Source organism: Marmota monax, unplaced genomic scaffold, assembly GCF_021218885.2.
Source record: "Marmota monax isolate L192 unplaced genomic scaffold, Marmota_monax_Labrador192_F-V1.1 WCK01_AAM20220418_F8-fsc00197, whole genome shotgun sequence".
Classification (NCBI taxonomy): domain Eukaryota; kingdom Metazoa; phylum Chordata; class Mammalia; order Rodentia; family Sciuridae; genus Marmota; species Marmota monax.
This window is the reverse complement of record NW_026694815.1, coordinates 783,218-809,028: the sequence shown is the minus strand read 5'-3', so window position 1 is coordinate 809,028 and position 25,811 is coordinate 783,218. Positions and strand designations below refer to the sequence as shown.

Sequence of the window (25,811 nt, the reverse complement as noted above, 5' to 3'; positions counted from 1 at the left end):
CTGCATGAAAAAGAAAAATTATGGCTAATTACTAGGGTGATTATTAAGTTTTTTAAATGACATAGTTTTTTAAAGGCAAGAAGAGAAACTGATCCTAAAGTCAAAACAAACTAATTACTTAGATTTAGTTATATTTAACTGTCAAGAGTGTTAATTCTGCCTGTGAACATACTATATTTTCAAAGTAAAATAATCCTCTTAATAATGTAAAATAAAGGTTATTTTAGAAGACATTGCTCTTTCTCATTAATAAATGAGAACTACATAAAAGAATTTTTACTAACTGTTCTTAGTTTTATATCTGAGGAAAAAAGCAAGGGTATTTTCCATATTAAGGATAATTTACAGAAAACAGGTATATATTTAATAGGATTTGCTATTAAAATATAAGTATTATATATAAACATATCACTGTTCTTTACTATAACTCAGCAAGCCAATATCATTAGATAACTTCATATTTTATGTTTTTTTTTTTTTTTTTTTTGGTACCAGGGAGTAAACCCAGGAGCACTTAACCACTGAGCAACATCCCAGCCCAAACTTCATATTTTAAATATATAGGAATTGTGACCATTGATGTAAAGACAGACTCTCCAGACTAGAAATTGAGCAGGGTCATCCATTAATAGAGGGAGAGGGAACTGATGTTAAGAAATAATCTAGTTCCTAAACTATTTTAGTGTAGTTTTCTCATTAAACATACTCACACACACATCACTCTGAACTCCCATAATAATCTAACACACTCACACCATTCCAAATGCCTACAATAATCTACACATACCACTCTGAATTCCTACAATAATATGTTTAAAAAAACACATAATTTCACCAATATGTGTCTATCAAAACATAAAATAACTATACTGGCTCAAAGATTTTACTCACAAGTTATCAAAGAAGCCAACCATAATTTCATGGGGGCTAGAAGAAACAATATCCTGAATTAGAGCTATTTCTTATGACACAATAGTCAACCCGAGCTTCCTGTTGTCAATTACATTCCAAGGGATGATGTGGAGCAGCCTGGGTGAAAGATGCAACAGTAATGATTTTTATGTCCTAGCGGAAGAACTTAATAATTAGGAAACCCAAATCTTTTAAAAGGACTGCTAGTAAACATGCCAGACCACCTTGAAGGAAAAAAATTATCTCCATTTTCCTGGGCAGAAAGCAAATCTACCCTCTAGCTAAGAAAGACATTATCTCCATCTATCAAGGCTTTGCAAAACAATAGTCCAACACAAAACATGTCAATGCTTATACTCAAGAGAATCTGCAGAAACAGAAGAGATCCATGGAGAATTGTCTCCCAACAGTATTGAAGAGGATTTCTTTAGAACACAAAATTTGAAAACATAACCTTAAAAAAAAAAAACTAAGTCAAACACTAAATATAGGTTGTTCTGCTATGTATGCTTAATAATAATATGGAAATACACACAAAATTTTTCAAAAACTAACCTTGACTGGTAGAGGTAAGTAAATAATCTTGACTTTCATAATTGGCTTCTAAGACAATACTGTATTTGTTTAAGAAAAGATTGCAAGCACTGTGCTCTAACTTTAGGGTACATAATCATGTTTAATATCAAAAATCTGTGTAAAATGTAACTTTTACACAATTATGTCTTGAAAATAAAAGAATGTCTTGAAAAGAATTATGTCTTGAAAAGAAGTCCAATTATATTGTTTTCCTATTACAGATAATCTAGAAAATATATTTTTTAAAAAAATGTCCATGGGGGCTAGGGACTTGGCTCAAGCAGTGACATGCTCGCCTGGCATTCGCAGGGCACTGAGTTTGATCCTCAGCACCACATCAAAATAAACATGTTGTGTCCACCGAAAACTGAAAAATAAATATTAAAAACAATTCTCTCTAAAAAAAAAAGTCCATTATCATGCACTGTCCAACAGATCCAATATTAACATTTTTGAATACTCAGTGCTGTCAAAAAACATTATTAGTGTGAGATTCCAATGCTATCTGTAATGTATTAATATATTACAATGCCCCTTATTCATTCCCATTTTTTTTCTTTCTTGCATACATGCATATATACACCTCAATCTTAGTAAGTGAAAATGGTATCTCAATGTTTTAATTAGCGGTATTTTCTGGCAAAACTGAACATGTTTCCAAATTTCTTCATGTAGTCTCCATTATCCCATGTCTTTTATCATTAATTAATTACAAATATAATTAAAATCAACTTGTTCAAGAGAAATGATAAAAATACATGAAAACCTTTCCAGATTATAACAGGATAAAATTTTTTCTCTTCTAAATCTTCTTCTTTTTGCTTATAGGTGAAAAAAGGAAAAACACAGGGTAAAATACATGAGAAAATTGTGTGTGTGTGTGTGTGTGTGTGTGTGTAATGTTTATATATATAAGCAATATTTATAAATATAAAAATAAATATGGCAAATTATAACTACAATGAGATATCAATATATACCTATTAGAATAGCCAGGAAAAATAGTCAAAATAAATAAATAGATTTAAAATACATATAATTATATAATTTGAATTATTTCTGTTTAAAAAAAAATTCAATTCTTTAAAACATAAAAAAATCTATGTTCTAGCACCACAATGAATATCAAATAATTGTACAATAGGAAGTAAAATCTCATTCCTAATCTCTCTTATTATTCTCGTTGCCTATTCAAACAAGTTTTTCTCTTAATCTCACTATATATACCAGATGAGAATATCAGAGAAATCCACACAAAAATTTCCTGTGAATTTTAAGTATCTTCCAAAACATAGCATCTCAGGAAATGAAGTATTCTGTCTCATGAACTTGGTGGTATAACCATGACTATGCAATTGTTCAAACTCATAGAAATATACAAGACGAAAATAAATTTTATTGTACATAGGATCTTTTTTAAAAAAGATTAACCAGAACTGGAGTGGGGTTTACCAATATGAAATATAAGCCTTCACAAATGATTCTGACTGTATTGTACAGAGGCTGGTATTGTAGTTCAGTGGCAGAGCACTTGCCTAGCCATGTGAGGCATGAAGCTCTATCCTCAGCACCACTTAAAAAAATAAAATAAAATAAAGGTATTGTGTCCATCCACAACTAAAAAATAATTAATTAAAAAATAATTAATTAAAATAATTAAAAAATAATTAATTAAAAGAACTGTACACAAAAACATACTTAAAGCTATTTTGTTCCTCGAAGGGGTATGGATTTACACATTTATCATTCCATGATTACAGAGTTGAACAAATAAGTAAATGCCAGATAAGGAGTGCCAGATTTATCACTATCAGAAAAGAATTTACAAATAAAGAAGGCGAAGATAAATCCTGCATTTTGGATAGGTGTTGGAAGAATCTCTATCAATTGTGGCTTTTAAAATAGAAATATGAATATCTATATTTTACAAATAGATACAAAAATAAGTATCAACTTGCATGGGTTAACAAATTTGCATACATCTATTTCCTAGCTCATTTTGCTGACAGAGCTGAGGAACACTGGCACACCGACAGCACACCTAACATTAAGACCTTGGTTTCTAAACACCATTCTTCATTAAAAGGAACCAAGTGGATTAGACAAAATGGAATAAAGGGAATGGAGGGGGAAAGGAATAGGAAAGCCAGTGGAATGAATCTGACATAAGTTTCATATATATATGAATAAATCACAATAAATCTCCACATCATGTACAACCACAAGACTGGGATCCTAATTAGAATGCAAGATGTACTCCATGTTTGTATAAATATGTCAAGATGTACTCTACTGTCATATATAACTAAAAAGAGCAAATTTTTAAAAAGGAACTTGGGTTTTCTCTGAAGACATGGTTGATTAAAAGGCTGAAGCAGAGAAAATTGACAGAAGATTAGAATTTATGGTAATTTCTTATGGTAACAGAAACTAAATAAGTGTTCAAAAAAGGCAAGTCAAGGGGCCTAAAAACCAGTATTAAAAAAATCCCATTAAGGTAATCTTCCTCCCTTGGTCTCCCTCCCAATCCCATTTTGAGTCATCCCCCTTATATCAGAGAAGACATTCGGCATTTGTTTTTTGGGGGGATTGGCTAACTTCACTTAACATAATCTTCTCTAAAGCTATCCATTTCCTTGAAAATGCCATGATCTTACTCTGTTTTATTGCTGAGTAATATTCCATTGTGTATAAATGACACATTTTTTATCCATTCATCCACTGAAGGACATCTAGGTTGGCTCCAGAGTTTAGCTATTATGAATTATGCAGCTATAAACATTGATGTGGCTGTGTTCCTATAGTATGCTGTTTTTAGGTCCTTGGGTATAATCCAAGAAGAGGAATAAGGTGTATTAAGAATTATAATGCAAAAATAATAATAATAATAATAATAATAATAATAGAACTCATTTATAATGGCATAATTTGGAGTGAACATACTTTATATACAGAGTTACGAAAAAATGGTGTTGTGAATGAATAATTATGATTGTAATGCATTCCACTACTGTCATGTATGTAAGAAATAAATAGATAACAGATAAACAAACAAACAAAGAAAAAGAAAGTAAATCCTCAGTCAGGGGGAAAAAAATCCCAATAACTAAAGCCGGAAAATTTTGAGAACAAGAGAAATGACAAATAGCATTAAATTCTAAACCATAGAATAAAATAAGTATCCACAAGTCTAACCTACATTGATAAATAACTACATGAATATAAAATTGGGAGAAAGGGATAACTCTTACAGAAGAATTACAAACAGTCAAAGTAGAAGCAACAAAGAAAGCAGAAAATCATCATAACTCTACAATAATACCTACCAAAAGATTTTAAGTTTAGGTAAATCTTGAGGAGAAAATGAATACTTACATAGTTCCCAACTATCTTCCCAAAGACGTTCATTAATAATGAAGTTTTAAGTAGTACTGTAATGGTGGAGAAACCCAGTAAACACTACCTTATCCAAATAATCAGTCTTAACAATACCAGTAATAAGACCTATCAACCTCATGCACTCTCCACATGATCTACTAGTAAGAACAGATTACCTGGTCAGAGTTCTTTCCCAAAATGTATAACTCCAATCTAATCACAAGAAAATATTAAAGAAACCCAAATGCAGTGACATTATGTAAAATAACTGACCAATCTTCTTTGAAGGAGCCAAATTCCTGGAAAAGGAGAAAGTAAAGACTGAGGAACTGTCATAGATTAGAGAAGACTAAGATTACATGGCAACTATTGCAATGTGGTACCCTTGCTTGGGTCCTGGAACAGGAGAATTACACTAGTGGAAAACTAGTAAAACTGAAATGTGGATTAAATGTTAGTTAATAATGAACTAATGTTGACTCTTATTTTTTTACTTCATTTTCTCCAAAAATTTTATTGATGCATTATATTTTATACAATGGTGATATTTACTGTTACATATTAGTACATATACACAACACTTATTTTTAACTACTATGCATATTGTTAAGCTTGGGAAAAGTTTAATGAAAGACAGCTAGGTGCTCTGTAACACTTTTCTGAGTCTAAAATTACTTCATAATGTAAAAGTAAGGCATGCAATATAAAACCACATTATTTGCATAAACTTTTTAATATGCAAAAACTTGACTACTGGTTTTTCTATGTTGGGATGAAAACTTCTGTGCTACAAATTCAGATTGGATATTACAGTTTAGTGTTGCTTTAAAATAGAAAATTTTAAAACTATAGAATTACTTTGAAGTTTCCCAAATAGTATGAAGATTAGAAAAAAGAAATCACTCAGGCAAAATTCTTACTTCAACAGATCTTGATAGACTTTTTGGGAAATCATCAGAATGATTCTTAATGCATGCTCTGAAATAATGGAAGCACAGTTCCAAGAGTGTGTGTATTTACATGAGAAGTAATCAGCATTACCTAACTTAAAGAAATAATAATTACTGTGTACCAGGCACAGAATGAGAACCTAAGTCCAAGAGTAAATATGGCTTAGTCCCTACCCTCAATGATTTTATATTTCTCAAATTTTAATAGTGATTAAGTTCTCAAATTTTAAGAGATACACCTCTTCAGAAGGTACACTGATTTTAAAGCCCCAATGATACAAATACATTAAATTGATAATTGTTGATTTACTAAACATACCTTTCTTAACATACCCAAATAATATAATTCAAGAGAAAAAAATCTAAATATAGTTAAGAGAGAAATGTCAAAAGATATAAATAATAGAAAATAAAGGCTACATTAGGCCAGGCACAGTGAACCATACCTATAATCCCATCATCTCAGAGGCTGAGGCAGGAGAATCACAAGTTCAAGGCCAGCCTCAGCAATTTAGTGAGGCTCTAAGCAACTTAATGAAACCCTGTCTCTAAAAAGGGTAGGGTGTGGCTCAGTGGTTAAGCACCCATGGGTTCAATCCCTGGTACCAAAAAAAAAAAAAAAGAAAGAAAGAAAATATTAATAGTGAAGAGATTATATTAGTACAATGAAATATTAGACTATGATGACACATGTGGTCTGTGGCTAATAAAAATTCTATCAGGAAGTAGAAATATAGAAGGTAATATGTTTATACTAATTACAACTACACAAAAATATATATATATGCGTAGTAAAGATAGCTCATAAAGTCATAGTTGAAATAGGCTCCTGAAGTATTGGGAGCTATTCTATTTTATTTTTACTACAAAGTAAAAAGGTCTTTAAAAAATATGTGGGTTGTCCTTTGACTATTTTTCTCTCTCAAAATGCTGAAGTACAATACCCTCCTGTAAAAAGACAGCATCATTGATGAAGACCATATTTTCTCTGAAGGTTCAAAATATGAAGTCATTTCTATCAGGGATGGTCATAAAATGGGATAAATGAGAATCTTATTTTTATTCTACTACAGCTTTAGCTTCTGTCACTTTTTTTCTTAACCCTTCTGTTGAACAGTCATCACTGTATAAATAAATATCCCATTAAAAAAGCAGGTACCAAATACAAAAAACCACAGCAGCTGTTAAGAGCAATGAAGAAATTTTACTTGCAGCTGTATACAGCCATCTGGTCTTACTCTAGTGGGAAGCCAGATCCAGACATAATGACCATTACTAGTGTAAATGAGTTCAGCATGTAATATAATAATATATCATATCATAAAATGATCTGTGCTGCTCCAAAAGTCAAAGTATGCAACTCTGCATTGTAAATGGCAACATACATGCGACAGCTAAAAAAAGTTTTACTACAAGAATATGGAAAAACAAAAGCAATAATGATTCATACATTGAGAAATTGAGAGATACTTTTTCAGTGAGCTTATTCTTGTCATATAGTCGATAAAGTCTATAATGGTTAAGTTATTAAGAGCAAGAAAATTAAATAGAATCCAACACAAAACAAGGCAAAAGCAAAGCTTTAAACAGACTTAAAAAGTTTCCCAATGCTTTTTTCATCAACTTGAATAGACTTTTGTCTACCACAATTATTTCAAAATGGCAAGGGAGCAAGTCCAGTTTTTCAGTAGATCAAAAGATTTGCTTTGGATATTTTGTACAAAACATATACAATCAAAAAGTATCAAACTACCTACTAAATGCAATCTGTACTGCTCCCAAAAGCAATAAAATTTTCAAAGGAACGTCTTACATGGAACTTAGTGTGGAATATATCATATTAGAGACAATATTCTAATCACATGGCCCAGGACAGACTCAAATACCTGACTACCATTCCATACATCACTTTAGTATAAATAACCATTTCATCTTGAAATGTATTACTTATAATAAGTACAAAACTAATGTAAGGCAAAAAGTTAATAAATTCTGTACACATTGGACCATTATGGAGACAAAAACTACTTGAGGTTAAAATCTAACCAAGAAATAAATGTATTCAGGAATGGAAAAACTATGGATGGAATTCCACGAACAGGTGAATCAAAATAAAGAACTCATAAAATAAGATCTAGAGTAGAATACTAAATGTTAAGTAAGTATAATGCTTCTTGAATACAAATACATTTAAATATAAAACCACCAACTCTAGTAATTAATATTATAGACAATCTTGTGTCTTGGTTTGTCTTGGAAGCCCCAAACTACAAACTGCACTTGGAATCCCTACCTAGCTATTAATAATAGCACCTCCTCTTACTCTCTCAAAAATATTCCAGTTTGAGTAACTTATATGGTCACTTTGGATATGATACATTAGTTTCCAAATTTAGAGCAAGTTATAAAATATTTAGAGGTGGAGATGGAAACTAAGGTGTTAACAGTTATTTTAAAACAGTAGTTTTTAAAAGAGTTGACTATTTTCAGATACTTAGTAGTTTCTATCACTAAATTATAAATTCCTGAAAGCTCAGAACTATGACTATGTTCTTCACTGAATCTCTAATGACCAGATAGTTCCTGCCTCATAAGGAAATATTTGTAAAACTAACTAAGTAATTCAACAATTTACTAACAATGCATATTTCTTTGGATCAGACAACCTCCCCTAATCCCTTGTGGCAAAACACTTGGTATTGTGATCAGAGACAGAAGCCAGGATGAAAGCAGATCATTAAAACTTGGAAGTAGTCTTTACATACAATACAATATTTAGTGGTAATATTCAGTAGGTAAAATATTATAAAATCATACATTATTTAATAAATAAATATGCTCTATCCTAAATACTAGTGAAAATGTTTAAAAACATATCATGGGACACAATATGTACATACACTGATGAAATCAATACACTGATGAAATCAATACACATAAAAATAATGCACATTAAGACATACAAAATTTAAAGTTGTGCATCCTTTGGTATTATATCTATGAAATCTAAAGAAATAAAGCAATATGCAAATGTTTATGTAAAAGGATATTCACTGCAGCACTGTTTATAATTGCAAATATTAGGAAATAATATTTGTGCCTTTACAAAATAAGAGTTTGGTTAGAACATAATACAGTACATAAAATATTAATATATTTATTGAACAATACCTCTTATCTAACAGGGTATCCAAAATTTAAGTAATTCAATAAATGTTATTTATCAGCTAAAAACTATTTTTAAGGACACTAACATACCAATTCGTATTTTAAAAATACACATATGTGATTATTCACTAACATTTTTATATATAAGCTAAATATTTGAAAGGATACATTGATAATTGATAATGGTTTATTTCCATATAAGATTATAGGGCTATGTATATTTCTACTTTATAAATGTCTATGTTATTGAAAGTTTTACCTATATCACCTATGAACAATATAGCAGCAGAGAGGGACAGTGCAAGAAATATCCAAAAGATAGTAGTGAAAAAATCAAGAAATTTTGATTCCTCTAGGTATTGGCATCAGGAACTGTATGTCTTTGTGCTGGTCCTATACTCATCTTCCAATATATTGCCTGACTGCACTGTTTTGGAAGCTATGCTCACTTCAGTTCAATCTAATTCTTACTGGGATCAGAATGCTATTTGAAAAAGTGATGATGTTTCTTTGTATTCTAACTTGCACAGTTCCTACTACATTCATCTTTATTGACTAACATTTTAGTTTATTTCAAAAAAAATGACGTGGAGTATATATCAGAAGTTTTTCAATAACAAGAATTTCATGTATCTCTTTGCTAAGAAACTGAAGAAAGCAATTCCAGATATTTCAAATCTAATTTAGTGAACCATTAGAAAGAAAAGATACAAGAAACCAATATAAATCCAACAAATATAACAGTTTTCCTGCATGTAGTAAGATAAAAGTTTTGAGCTTTGATTTTTGTTTTGGCTTTTTTGTTTGTTGTTTTTGATGATAAAGATTCCAAAAATGGATATATTTAGGGCTATTAAGTTTTTGGGAGTACCTAACCACATTCTGCTACCATAATCATCAAAGACTATTCAAGACTTTCTTTTTTATTCCAAATTTTAAAAAGTAAAAAGCAAATAAAACCTAACATTAATTTTAAAATATCAATTCTGTAATTATGTACTTGAGCAACCCATACATGAAGCAATGTGACAGAAATCTTTATAATTTCTTGATAATTTCTTAAATATCTTTTTCATTGCAATATTTATTTCTTACTATAAAAATTTTCAGATTATAATCATTATTTTAGAAACTTTGAGTTGTTTTAATTTAAAAAACTACAAAAAAATAAAAATAAACCCCCAAGCATCCACCACTCAGGTTTGTTTATTTGCAATATGCCTGGCTTTTTGGTTTTGTTATGATTTGTTTAAACATGGAGAATTAAAATATTACAATTACCTTTGATCTTCTTTATCCCATCTTATTTTCCTATCTCCCAATCAGGAAAAAATACTATTGTTTTCAAATCAATCTTTATATATGAAAACATAATAAGATTTGTTTTTAATTTGATGTTTTAATTTATATAACAAACTTCTAAAATATCATACTGAAACTTTTAATTTAAAATTTCTGTTTCAGAAACCTATGCATGTTGAAGCCAGACGCAGTGGCACACACCGTAATCCTAACAGCTTGGGAGGCTGAGGCAGGAGGATTTTGAGTTCAAAGCCAGTCTTTATCAACTGATCGAGGCCCTAAGAAACTCAGTGAGACCCTGTTCCAAAATAAAATAAAATAAAGTAAAATAAAAGGGCTGGGGATGTGGCTCAGTAGTTGTGCCTGAGGTTCAATTCCCGGTACCAAAAAAAAAAAAAAGAAACCTATGCATGTTGACACATAAGTATAATTCAATTATTCCCAGTGTTGTAGAGCACTTCATCATATTTATATATCACATTAAATCTTTCATTTCTCTTAATAATGGTCACAGGTTTTTCTGTTTTTGTTTGTTTATAAGAATAATTACAAAAAAAAAAAACAAACAAAGTTATAACCATTGGTATTGTTAATGAGTGAGACATTCTACAAGGTTCTTAAATTGGGACTCCACATTTCCATGATTATAATTTAGGAATTCATGAAAAATGGGATAAGAAAGGCTTCATTTTCACAAATTTCTAACTAAAAGTTAGCATTTCAGTTTTAAGTAGAGGCACAAATACAGAGGAGAATTAGCAGTACCTGCCACTTCATAACCAATAGAAATCATAGATATTTTCCTACTCTATTCCATTTGTTGCTGATGGTTCAAAATATGGTTCATACTCATCACTCTTTTGAAATCACAATGTTTATAGCTCAGTTATTAGATTTGTATTACTAATTAATAAAAATTACTATATTGTTTTATATTTTGATAACTACATTTCAGTAGGGTTATCTACATATTCTGTTTTATGCATTTAAAAATTATTCTGTAAAGAAGTTCATAGAGGTTTATTTACCAGACTATGACATATGCCTATGGCATATAAAAATGTAATAACCAATTATAAGATCTAGCCAAACTGCTTTTCCAGACTAATTACTGTGGTCCCTTAGTAACTTTAGAGGATCCATAAATACTAAATCCATAAATGCTCACATGATCCTTATGTAGAATGGTATAATATTTGCTTATAACTTCTGTATACTTCCCCATGTACTTTAATAAATCATCTTTTGATTACTTATAATACCTAATACAATGTAAATGCTACATAAATAGCCATTATATTGTAATGTTTAGGGAATACAACAGGAGAATAGAGTATGTGCATACTCAGGACCTAAATAATTTTTTTACCTGTTTGCTAGTACAACCAGTTGAATCTAAAGACATGGAACCTACAAAAACAGAGGGCTAACTGTATACTAATTTATACTCTTACTAGCAATGTAGATGTCCCCATTTTCTCAGTTATCAATTCTAGCACTTTCATAATTTTAAAATTTTTTGCAAGACAGATAAGTAACAATGGTATCTTAACCTTGTAATTTTCATATCCATGATGATCAATGATATTACACATATTAATGTTTACTAACCAATCAGGTTTCCACTATACACTTCCTTTTCAGACTATTTATTTTTCAGTGGGATTGTCTTATTTTTTTTTTGTAATTGTTCTATCTTGGTAATTAATTAGTAATATATTAATAATATTAATTATTTACATGTACGGCATCTATCTTCTATGACTTGATATATAAATCCATTTACGATATACTCTATCCCACAAATTTTGTTATTTAATACAGTCAAGTTAAATATGTTCCTCTACAATTCGTAATCTCTTTGGGTCTTATTTTAAAGGCCCTTCTCATTGGGCATGGTGGTGCACGCCATTAATCCCAGTGCCTGGGGACGCTGAGGCAAGGGGATTGCAAGTTCAAAGCTAGCCTCAGCAACTAGCAAGACCCTGTCTCTAAATAAAATATAAAAAGGACTGGGGATGTTGCTCAATGGTTGAGTGCCCCTGGGTGCAATCCCCAGTACTTAATAAATAAAAAAATAAAGTACTTGTCTACCATGACATCATAGGATAGTCTCCCAATCTAATAATTTTAAAGTTTCATTTACCCTTATTTTTATTTTTGTCTTTTTAATTTATGCTAATCCTAATTTTCCATGGTAATTTCTAGTGCCTGTTTTTATTCATATAAAACAAATATAGTAAATAATAAATGATAAGGATACACATGTAATATATACATGTTCACATATAAAAAAATTAATCTTCACAATAATCCAGTAAAACAGCAACTACCACAAGCACCTTTATAAAGATTAGGCTATTTGCACAAGGTCACAAAGATAGTTACTTGTACCTGTCTAACTGCTAACTCTATACTACGCATCTCAGACCACTGAGTTGCTTTCTTCTATCGCCAGAAGAAATCATCTGTAAATAAGCTCAAAATACTGTTTATAAGTAGATGTAAAATGTGAGATATAAAAATTATAGTCCACTTGATAAATTATGTGGAAATAAAACCTATATTTTTCATCATGTATATTAAAACTCATTTAATGTAGGTATAACTCAGACAAATCGTATTATAATCATTTATTGTGTATGTCACAAATATAAATAATTCCAAATGAACAGCAGGAAATAAAACACAATAAACTTACTAGTAAATGAAATCCTATATATTTTACAAATTGTAATGTAAAAGTGAATGCTGGTTCTCCATTGTAGCTAATTGTGGAAACTGAAAAACTATGATATTAAAAAAAAATATCAATTTCATGAATACATTGTCTACAGTATAGACAATGCAAATATATCCATAAGAACTGGTACAAAACAAGTTGTAAAATGCAGTAAATATGCAACAATATATAACATCTGAGTTATATTCACACACATGAAAAAAAACAAATATTTCTGAGGGAAAAAATGGCTCCATGCATATAGCAATATAATAAAGGTATTCCAGCATTATGTACACACATGTAGTAGAAGCGATTATCTCACTTTCTATGATACACTTGGAAAGAAAAAGTAATTCTATTAGAAATTCTATTTTAGTGACTGGTATAACTATACACATAGCAGAAATATAAAACATTTATTATAATATGTTTTTATTCTCAAAGCTAGAAAAATCATCATTCTCAAGATCTGAAATCCCATCATTCCTTAGAAACTCAGGAAATCTTTTATTAATCAATTGCTTGCTTTCACTCTTTCTGTGTCTCTCTTTTAGATTCAGCATTCATATATATACCATTTCAATATACCACTGTACATTTCTCTACTTTATTCATAAGCCTAAGATTTAGCTTGCATCTAATATTAAAAAAATCCTCTATTGCCAGAGACCATAGTTTTTATAAATGGATAATAATCTAAAATATCAACAATAAATCTAAATAATTATGATATTAACCCAGGATCTACTCCTCAACAGTTGTATGGCCTGTAACTTATTTTTTTACACAAACAAAAAATTCTCCATAAAATGGGACCTCAGTCTTACTATGTTTCCACTGCCAGTATCTGACTCTAGGTGGTAGTATCAACACTACTGTCATTTTCACTGGGCTAGGATCTCTCCTGAGATCCTCACAAACCATAAACCTTAGTCCTTCCATCCCTCCTCAAGTGCACTGGTAACTGAATAGTTCAGGGAAACATTTCTGTTGAGGGGGAGCAAGGAATGAATTTTATATACTGCCAAATACAAATATAGACAGCCTCATAACAAATGAATATAAACGCTGCTAATTAAAATAACAGTCATCCTTTGGAAGTTCAGATCTCATCTCTTAAGAAGCATTTAGATAACAGACCTAGTTGGGCTTGAAAACCATGGATACTGTGAGAATAAATCCACTTTTTATAAAATAAACTCATAGCTTAAAGTCCTGTAGTGTTATGGATTTGCACTTTGAATTACTTCTTTTAAATACAGTGAGCCTGAATTCAAAGTCCATGGGGGGGTGGAATTCTTTCTATTAAACTATTAAACAAAAAGCATTTCAATACAGTACCTCTCAACATGTATACGTTATCTCTCAACATGTATAATTATTAAGTAATTCAGAACAGTTATTTCTATTGACACGAAATATTCCATTAAACCCATCTACCAAGATCATGTTCTTTATAAGCATGATCAATAGTGATATTAAACACCAAAAAAGTTCATAGTGGGTAACTGGACTGAACTATTTGCTCAGAGGGTACAGAAAGAGAGTGATTTCAGTTCTGAACTACATGGCAAAATAACATCTTCTCATACTTCATACCCTTAGAGTCACTATATTGAATCACCTCCTACAATGTTTATTATATATGTTTATCCCACCTCCCCATCTCTCATCCAGTTTATTTTAACCTGTAACCCATAAAGAAAAAACAAAAAATAATAAAACATTTTATATCCCTAACAAATTTAATGGTCACAATAATGCTAAGCTTGTACCAAAGAAATTTATACAATAAACTGTAAGAATCACTACTCATCTTTCATCTTTACAGTGAATTAACATTCTTTTCATATTTCCTAAGCCTACCAACATCCTATTCTAACCTATCTATCCTTCAATAAATGCATTTCTGTTTTTATTCTAATTCAATAATTCAACATCTTACTTTTTTATAACAATGACAGTATTTTTATTATTAAATAATAACACAATTATTATTATTATTATTTTGCAAATAAGGCACATGAAGCCTGAGGATTTGGAATCAAAGATCAAAATAAAGCAATTATGTGAAGGTACCTTAAAGTTAATATAAGCAATTTACTTAAAAGAAAGAAACAAATACTTAATTTCTCTCTTTGCAAAGTTTGACAAGTAAAATGACATTAAAATAGCACACAAGCAATTCAAAGCACTCAGTGTGACTGCAGATGTATGAATAATCTCTTCCCAGCTATATCTTTGGTGATATTTGCTGAATCAACATCTTTGTTAATTAATCTTACTCTTACCAATATTATTGACTTTTGCTTTAATTAAAAAGATCATTTTTCTCCCTACTGTCAATTTGATGGTCTCTCATGGATTAATGACAATTTAATAAAAAAATGTATTAAGACAACAAGTGAGGTCAAACAAGTGCTTTACAAAATAATCTTAGAACAAAAGCACTGTAACATTTATATAAAATTATATAAAATTTATAAATTATATAAATTTTATTCTACCATACCAAACTATAAATCTTTAAGAAGATATTAATATTTAAAATGTAAAAGACTATCCCATCAAGAAGTTTTTCTAAATCATACAACCACAGTAAAATTTTCAAATATATATATATATATATATATATATATATATATGTCATAAAAGGCATCTTATTGTAAATGAACTGACTTTGAAAAACCCACTCCAACCTAAAGCATAGAAATTTAACCTAATGAAACATACTTTAACATCGATTCTTATGGTCCAATGTGCAATGGAACAAAACATAACATATTGGTTTCGATTAATTCCAAAGTAGGAAAATCTTGTAACAAAATACTGTATGTCTAGATTGAAACAAATTTAAAAGGTCACTTAAGCAAATGAAAAATTTCAATAAAAAGGCATAACATATTTGTAGTTTCCAGTTGCACACATGAGAAAATTCTAAGTAGCCACTACATCCTAAAGATAAGTGAACTGACTAAAAAATCAACACTTCTTGGATCCATACAAAAAGTCACTGCCTTCAAGACTGGAACAACAAGTGAGCAAAGGGAGTCACAGCTCATTAGTGCAGTCTCAACAGTAGAAATTGCAGTGGAAACCACTGCAAGGACAGGAAAATCTGAGCTGTAACTAACAAACTGCTAGAGATCCAAACTGGACAACCCAGAGTTCAAAACTTTATGAGGCCTCAGTCATGGGGGAAGACTCGCACATTTTTGAGTTTTGTCTGTAGGAACTCACCAGTTTTTCACCATAAATAGCAAGGGAAAAGAAAAAGAGCCTTTTTTTTTTTGGATCAAATTCTTTGGTCTGGTAATATAATATTTATTTTGATTATTTTCTAAATCATCTGTCATATATTTAGGATAGTAATTTGAATAACTCTTTAGAATCATTTATTTAGAAGAGAATTACTTATTTAGAATAAACAACTTGTTATTTGGTTGTTACATAGAGGAGTTATTTCTTTAGAAAGTGTTTTCAATAATTACTTATTAGGTTAATTCCACGTTGTTGGTATTTTTTTTCTGAAAATTTTTTTATTAGTTGTTCAAAACATTACATAGCTCTTGACATATCATATTTCATACATTTGATTCAAGTGGGTTATGAACTCCCATTTTTCCCCCATATACAGATTGCAGAATCATATCGGTTACACATCCATGTTTTTACATACTGCCATACTAGTGTCTGTTGTATTATGCTGTCTTTCCTATCCTCTACTATCTCCCCTCCCCTCCCCTCCCCTCCCATCTTCTCTCTCTACCCCATCTACTGTACTTCATTTCTCTCCCTTGTTTTTTTTTTCCCCCTTTCCCTTCACCTCCTCTTATATGTAATTTTTGTATAATGATGAGGGTCTCCTTCCATTTCCATGCAATTTCCCTTCTCTCTCCCTTTCCCTCCCACCTCTCATCCCTGTTTAATGTTAATCTTCTTCTCATGCTCTTCCTCCCTGCTCTGTTCTTAGTTGCTCTCCTTATATCAAAGATGACATTTGGCATTTGTTTTTTAGGGATTGGCTAGCTTCACTTAGCATAATCTGCTCTAGTGCCATTCATTTCCCTGCAAATGCCATGATTTTGTCATTTTTTAGTGCTGAGTAGTCCTCCATTGTGTATAAATGCCACATTTTTTTATCCATTCATTTATTGAAGGGCATCTAGGTTGGTTCCACATCTTCAACAGATGGTGCTGGGAAAACTGGAAATCCATACGCAACAAAATGAAACTGAATCCCTTTCTCTCGCCATGCACAAAAGTTAACTCAAAATGGATCAAGAAGCTTGATATCAAATCAGAGACTCTGCGTCTGATAGAAGAAAAAGTTGGCTCCAATCTACATATTGCGGGGTCGGGCTCCAAATTCCTTAATAGGACACCCATAGCACAAGAGTTAATAACAAGAATCAACAATGGGACTTACTTAAACTAAAAAGTTTTTTCTCAGCAAGAGAAACAATAAGACAGGTAAATAGGGAGCCTACATCCTGGGAACAAATTTTTACTCCTCACACTTCAGATAGAGCCCTAATATCCAGAGAATACAAAGAACTCAAAAAATTAAACAATAAGATAACAAATAACCCAATCAACAAATGGGCCAAGGACCTGAACAGACACTTCTCAGAGGAGGACATACAATCAATCAACAAGTACATGAAAAAAATGCTCACCATCTCTAGCAGTCAGAGAAATGCAAATCAAAACCACCCTAAGATACCATCTCACTCCAGTTAGATTGGCAGCCATTATGAAGTCAAACAACAACAAGTGCTGGCGAGGATGTGGGGAAAAGGGTACATCTGTACATTGCTGGTGGGACTGCAAATTGGTGCGGCCAATGTGGAAAGCAGTATGGAGATTCCTTGGAAAGCTGGGAATGGAACCACCATTTGACCCAGCTATTCCCCTTCTTGGACTATTCCCTAAAGACCTTAAAAGAGCGTACTATAGGGATACTGCTACATCAATGTTCATAGCAGCACAATTCACAATAGCTAGACTGTGGAACCAACCTAGATGCCCTTCAATAGATGAAAAGGAGCCATTTTGAAATATGCCAGAGCAGTATGTTCTGACACAAGACCTATTCTCAGAAGAAACTAGTTATCCAGAGTTTAATATATAGGGGTTTTATCAGAGGCTAACTGATCCAGGAGAAAAAGAAAATTCCCAATTGTACCTCAACTTTACGTATTCTGCCCCACCTTTAAAAGGAGAAGAAAACACTTCTGAATGTTTCATAACTTCCTCTATGTGCTCTTTATTCAATCAGTTAGAGGTGTGTTGTTCAATGTAAATACTTAAAGATTTTCTAGACATCTAATTATTACCAGTTACCAATTTTCAAAACTTTGTGTTCAGATAAAATACTTTGTATGATTCCATCCCTTGAAATTTGTTTAGAATTATTTAGTGGTCCAACTTACCATCTGGCTTTATGTATGTTCCCTGTGAAATTCACAATAATGTAAAATTTGAATTTCACTGGAGGACTCAATAATACCAATTAGTTGAAGGATATTGGTAGTGCAAAAATTTCTACTTTAATGATTTTTTGAAATAGAGAATTTTAAATTTATATCTAAAATGTATGAAATACATTCTTTTTTTTCCTTAGTGTTGTCAGTTTTTGCTGTTATATATTAAAATTGTCATTAAACCCACAAAAAAATAAAAATAAAAAAAATAAAAGGAGAAGAAAAACCTGAGAACACTTACTTATACAGTCCATAGTCCAGGAACACTGAAAGACTGAAACCTAATTAAAGGAGGACAGAAGGCATTACCACCACATTATTTAAAGCCTATTTACTAAAGTTCCTTTAACCTGGTACATGATTTCTGGATTTAAAAAAAATTAAAAGACATAATTAAAAGAAAGAAAAACACAGTTTAAGGAGCTAAAACAAGCATAAGAAACAGAAAGGGGATGTTGGAACTATGAGACTAGGCATATAAAACAACTACAATAAATATACCAAGGACGCCAATGGATAAAGTAGACAGCATGCAAGAACAGATATGCAATGTAAAAAGAGAGATGGAAATCCTAAGAACCAAAACCAAATGATAGAGATCAAAAGCACTGTAACAAAAAGGAAAAATGCTTTTGATGGGTTTATCAGTAGAGAGAACACAGCTGAGGAAAAAATCTCTAACCTGTGGCTCTATCAAAAGAAACCTCTAAAATGAAGGGCAAAGAGAACAAAGACTAAAATAAATTAAAAAACAGAACAGAAAATACAAGTACTATTGACAATTACAAAAAATTAACATATATTAATCAGAAAACCAAAAGGCAAAGAAAGAGGAGGGAAGTAGAAGAAATCTCTGAAACAAGAATAATTGAGAATTTCCCTAAATTAATGTCAGACAAAAAACAATACACTTAAAAGCTCTAAACCACCAAGGGATAAGGGCCATTAAAAAACAAAAATAAAAAAATAAGCAGGAATATTATTTTCAAACTATAGAAAAATCAAAGATAAAGTACTGAATAACAACCTCCCCTCACTATCTCTCACATTCTCCTCCCTCCCCTGTCTTGCCAACCTTTCTGCCTTCCTTCCTATTTACCTATTAGAGGAACAAAGATATGATAGAACTATATCTGATTTCTCACCATACAAAAAAAGATGGCAAGGGAGTGAAACAAAGTGCTGAAAGAAGAAAAAAACCTCCAGAATTGCATGCCCGAAAACACATGCTTCCAAGGAGAAGGAGAAATAAAGACTTTACCTGCCAAAGAAGTTAGGAAAATCTGTTGCCAATAAACCTGCCTTCCAAGAAATGCTAAAAGAAGTTCTTTAGAGAGAAAGAAAATAATATAAGTTCTAAACTCACTCTATACAAAGACAGGGAGATTATTAAAGAAGGAAAAAGTGGAGCTGAAATTTTAAAAAAAAAAAAAAAGATGATTACACTAAAAATTCCAAGGACAGTAAAAGGATCAAAAGTAGTACTAAAAATAACTGTATGGTTGCAAATTTAATAAACTACATAAAAATGGACCAATCCCTTCGAAAACACAATCTGCAAAAACACACCCAAAAGGAGATTTGGGGAGAACCTCATATCTAAACCATAGTAGAGAGTACAAGAAAACTGCAGACTAATATTTCTTATGAACAGAGACACAAATATCCTCAATCTAAAAAGGCCTGCATTGATGATAGAAATTAAATCAATAATTAATAGACTTCCAAAAGAGAGAGAGCATTGGGCCCAAATAGGCTCAGAGAGGAATTCTACTAACATTTATGGAAGGAATTATACCAATTCTGTATTTTCTTTCAAAGGACAAAGGGAACACTTCACAACTCACTTGATGCCACCAACGCTGCCCTAAGATCAAAACCAGATGAAGACATTGTTTTAGTTAGTTTTTGCATTGCTGTGATCAAAACACCTAATAAGAACAACATAGAGGAGGGAAAATTATTTGGAGCTCACAGTTTTAGAGGTCTAAGTCCATAGATGGCTAAGGCAACAGGAAGCAGCACTTATTGAGAGAGGAACCCAGCAGAGGAAATCTATCAGCTCATGGCAGAAACAGGAAAGAGTGATATGGAGAAAAAGAGCAGGGGAAGGGGCTGCAGGACAGATGCACACTTCTAGGACATAGCCTTAGTGACCCATCTCCTCCAACTATGCCCCACCTGCCTATAGTTAACACTCAATTCACTCAAACTAGGATAGACTGATTAGTACAGCTCTTATAACCTCATTATTTCACCTACAAACATTTCCACATTAATACAGGAGCTTTTGGGGGGACACCTCCTATCCAAGTCATAACACACATTACAAGAACACTACAGACTATATTATCTCTAATGAACACTGATTCAAATATCCTCAACAGAATGTTAGAAAACCAAACTCAACAATGTAAAAAAAGAATAACACAACATAACCAAGTGATATTTATTCCAGGTATGCAAACCTGATTCAACATTTGAAAATCAATTAATGTAATTAATGTAACCCATCATAAAAATTGGCTCAGATAAAAAAGCAAATAATCATATCAATAGATGCAGTAAAAGCATTTGACAAAATTCAAAACCTATTTATGATAAACAGAAAACTCTCAGGGAACTAGGAAAATGGGGGACCTTCTACAACTTTTGATAAAGAACATCAAAAACACAAACAAAACCAAAAGCTAGCATCGTATCTAATGATGAGGAAATAAATACTTTCCCACTGAAAAAAAAAGCAAAGATGTCCCCTCTGACCACTCACTCTCAAGCCCAAGCTAATGCAATAAGAAATTAAAAGTATGCTGGAAAAGAGTAAATAAAACTGTCTTTGCTCTCAGATCACATGGATCATTTATACAGAAAATCCAAATGAATCAATAAGAGCAATTAAAACTCCTCAAACTAATAAGTCATAATAGTAAAAGGTGGGACACAGGGTAAAGGACAAACCTCAAATGTTTTCCCAAATATCAGCAATGAACAAGTGGAATTTGAAATTAAAAAACACAATACTTACATGAGCAAAATCAAAAAATGAGATATTTAGAAAAATATCTTAACAATATATTCACAAAATTTGTATGAAGCCAACTATAAAACTCTGATGAAAGAAGGAACTAAATAAAGGGAGAGTTACTTCATTTTCATGAATAGTAAGATGTAACACTGTCAAGATGGCAGTTCTTCACAATTTGATCTACTGATTCAATGTAATATCAAACCAAATCACAGCAAATTATTTTATGGATCTGGACAAACTTATTCTAAAGTTTATTTGGAGAGATAAAAGATCCAGAATAGCTAATATAACTTTCAAGGTAAAAAACAAAATTGGGGAACACTACCCAACCTTCAACCTCAACATTTACCATAGTTACAACAATCAAGACAGCATGGTATTAGCAAAAGAACAGATTCAATGGAACAGAATACAGAGTCAAGAAATAGATTAACATAAACATAGTCAAATGATCTGTGGCAAAGAGCAAAGGAAATACAGTGGAGCAAATACAGTCTTTTCCATATTGATACAGGAACACTTGAACTTTTCCATGCAAGTAAAATGAATCTAGATACAATCTTATATCCTTCACAAATGTGATTCAAAATGTGTGACAGATCTAAATGTAAAATATAAAACTTCTAAAAGAAGATAACAGAAGAAGAAATCCAGATGACCTTGTGCATGGTGATGACTTTTTACATACACTAAAGACAGGATTCATAAAAGAAATGATTGATAAGCTGGACATCATTAATGTCACAGAAATGGGAAGACAAGCAAGCAACTGGGAGAAAATATTTGCAAAACATGTATCTGATGAAGGATTGTTATCCACGATATACAAAAAAAACTCCATAAAATTCATTAACAAGAAAGCAAACAACTTGATTTTTTTCTAAAGGGCCAAAGATCGTATCAAAGTTCCCATTAAGAAGATACATCAGGGGCTGGGGTGTGGCTCAGTGGTAGAGTGCTCGCCTAGCACACGTGAGGTATGGGGTTCAATCTTTAGCACCCCATAAAAATGAAATAAAGATACTGGGTTAACCTACAACTGAAAAATACATATTAAAGAAGATACAAGAATGACAAATAAGTAAATGAAAAGGTGACATACACCATGTATCAACAGAGAAATGCAAATGAAAACAATGGAATACCACTACACATGTACCAGATGGACAAATCTAGCACATTCGCAATATCAACTGCTAAGTAGGATTAGGAGCAACAAAAACTCTCATTTACTGCTGACAGAAATATAAAATGGCACAATCACTTTGGAAGACAATCGGACAGACAGTTACTTATAAATTAACATACTCTTAAAGGCAAGATTTGGCAATCTCTTTCCTTGGTATACATCCAAGGAAGGTGAAAACTTGTGTCTACAAACACACACACATCAAAAAATAATAAAAAGTTTTTAAAAAACTGAACAAATTTATTTTATAAGCTTCATTGCCAAACCTCACAATCAAGCAAAATGTCCTTCAATAGGTGAATGGATAAACTATGATATTTCTAAACAATGCAGTATCTTTCAGTGCTAAGAAATGATCTATTCAAACCAAGAAAAAACATGGAGGAAATTTAAGTGCATATTAGTAAGTAAAAGAAGTCAATCTGAAAAGCTTATATATTGTACAAGTCCAACTATACAACATTCTAGAAAAGGCAAAACTACGAAGACAGTAAAAAGACAAATGGTTGCCAGGATAGGGAGAGAGGGAGAGATGAATATGAAGAAAACAGGATTTTGAGGGCAGTGAAACTATTCTATATAACACTGTAATGATGGACACATTAGACATTTGACCAAACTCATAGAACTACACCACCATGAGTGAACACTAAAGCCAACTAGACTTTATGTGATTATTATGTCATTCTAGGTTCACCAGTTATAACAAATGTACCCTCTGGTACAGATGTTGATAATGAAGAGGATATAAATGTTTGGGACAGGAGATATAGGTAAAATATCTGTACCTTCCCCTGATTTGGCTATGAATCTAAATATGCTCCCCCCAAAGTGAAGTATTTTTAAATGAGATATTATTGTGAAACCAAAGTATGTACAGAAAAATAAAATCCTAGAGAAAAGAGTTTTAACATATCAATTAATAAACATTTGATTGTGGAGTAGGAAGATGATGAAGAGATGAAGTTCTAGATAATCACATAAAATACCAATTACCTAATACCCTCCAAATTCTACTTTCAGTCAGATTTATTTAACAAGAAGCTCTTGAAATTTACAAGTAATCTGATGTTATTTATATTGAAGCTAGAAAAAAACAACTTATGTGAAAAGTTAGTTTCAAGATACCTTGAAACTATCAATGCCATGGAAATGGAAGGAGACTCTCAGGGTTATACAGTGGAGGGGGTAGAGAGAGAGGAGGGGAGGGGAGGGGAGAGGTGGGGTGGGGGGAGGGGGGAGGATGGGAAAGGCAGCGGAGCACAACAGACACTAGTATGGCAATATGTAAATCAATGGATATGTAACTGATGTGATTCTGCAATCTGTGTATGGGGTGAAGGTGGGATTTCATAACCCACTTGAATCAAAGTGTGGAATATGATATGTCAAGAAATTTGTAATGTTTTGAACAACCAACAATAAAAAATTTAAAAAAAATAAAATAAAATAAAATAAAAAAGTATCAATGCCAGACCACAGAAAAAAATTTGTAAATACATAAATATATAAATGCTGAGAGATAAACACAGACTACATGTTAATACAAAAAAAAACAATGCATAGTATTAACTGTAGTTTTTTATCCCTAATTACTAATTTAGAATTCCAACTGACTTAAAAATCTAGGCCATATTTATTTTTGACAAATGATAAAGTATGGACTAGTTAGAGCTCAAGATGCTAAGACTCAGCCATATGATTTTAGTACATGTCCTTAATTCCAATGTTACATATATGGTCATTTTCTAAAAACAAATTCATGAAAGTTTTTCTAAACAGCATAAATCTGATTTTGATGTATATTTAGCATATTTTACATATCCTATGTTCTAGGCTTATGCAACCAATATTCTGGGAGGTTAGGTTAATAAAATGCTATAGATCTGACCACGTAAAAATGATTTTCAAAAAAATTTATTTAACACAAATTTCACCATACCAAAGGGACTAAAGGAGAACAAAGGAGAAAAAGAAGCATTCATTACTCAATAAATTACCTAAGCATAAGAGACAAACTGAAACTAGAAAGTAATACTTCATAAACAAGCACCCAATTGGCTGAAGAACTATACAAAATTTACCTTCAAAGCAGCAGTTTCCAAAATTTATATAATAAACCAAATGATACTGGTTCAGAAACCTTTGGCTCAAAGGGCGAAAGGCTGTAGACATTTCTTGGGTTGGTCTATAAGATATTTAAATTACCTCCATAAAAATCTGTAGCAAATATCTATTATGAAAGTTAGCCCCTTCCCACTCTTCCAGTCCTGATCTTGTCCAAGTACTCTCTCATTTGCATATTTTGCTTATCTCTGATATCTCTAACCTACAATGCACTAGTTTATGATATTCTCAGAAGTCTTACTATTTCTTCTGAACTCACCCAATTTCTTCTGGCCTTCCACACTAATTATTTTCTTTTAACTGCTGCTACTGACCAAGCTTTACGTTGGACTATGAATCCTATTACTTATCATGTAGTCTCTATCACAACCCACAGACCAGTTTACAATTAAATTACTAAAGACCTTCTCATACTTGACATGATAACTGAGTATAATCAGAACATTTCATTTCTGAAACAATCAGGGAAAGGGTAAAAAGAATTATAAATAAAACTACAGTCAATCCTCTAAAAACACTATATCCACTCACTTAAGCAATGTAAAATCTCCAAATACTTAAACCAAGTATCATACTTTGAACACTTATTTGTAATCCAGTTTAATTTGGGATTTTATGGGGAAAATATGACTACAATTGATAAATGACAGCAAAAGCATAATAACAGTGTGAAAAATTAAGGTTACAATTTATAGTATGCCCTATAATTATCATTACTACTAGTATACACTGCATTAATTCATGTTCCAAATATTTTTTATCAAAACACAACTAAAAACATTTCATTCTTTCTGTGGGAGATTATACAAATAAAATCAACCTTTTAAAAAGACATCCAATTTAGATATTTCATTTCATTATTACAAATAATGTATTCAATTAGAATATGTGACCTTAAAGTAGGAAAGAGTACTTAGTTTTCTATATCTCTTCTAAACATTTTGAGAAAACAAATATTAGGTAAAAGTTA

The 25,811-nt window shown here is 31.5% G+C and overlaps 1 protein-coding gene across 9 annotated transcripts in view; it reads right to left on the bottom strand.

Annotated features, from left to right (window-relative positions):
- Window positions 1-25,811, bottom strand: part of Tusc3 (tumor suppressor candidate 3) — a 326,107-nt gene that overhangs the window by 261,178 nt on the left and 39,118 nt on the right. The gene's annotated exons all lie outside the window — the stretch shown is intronic.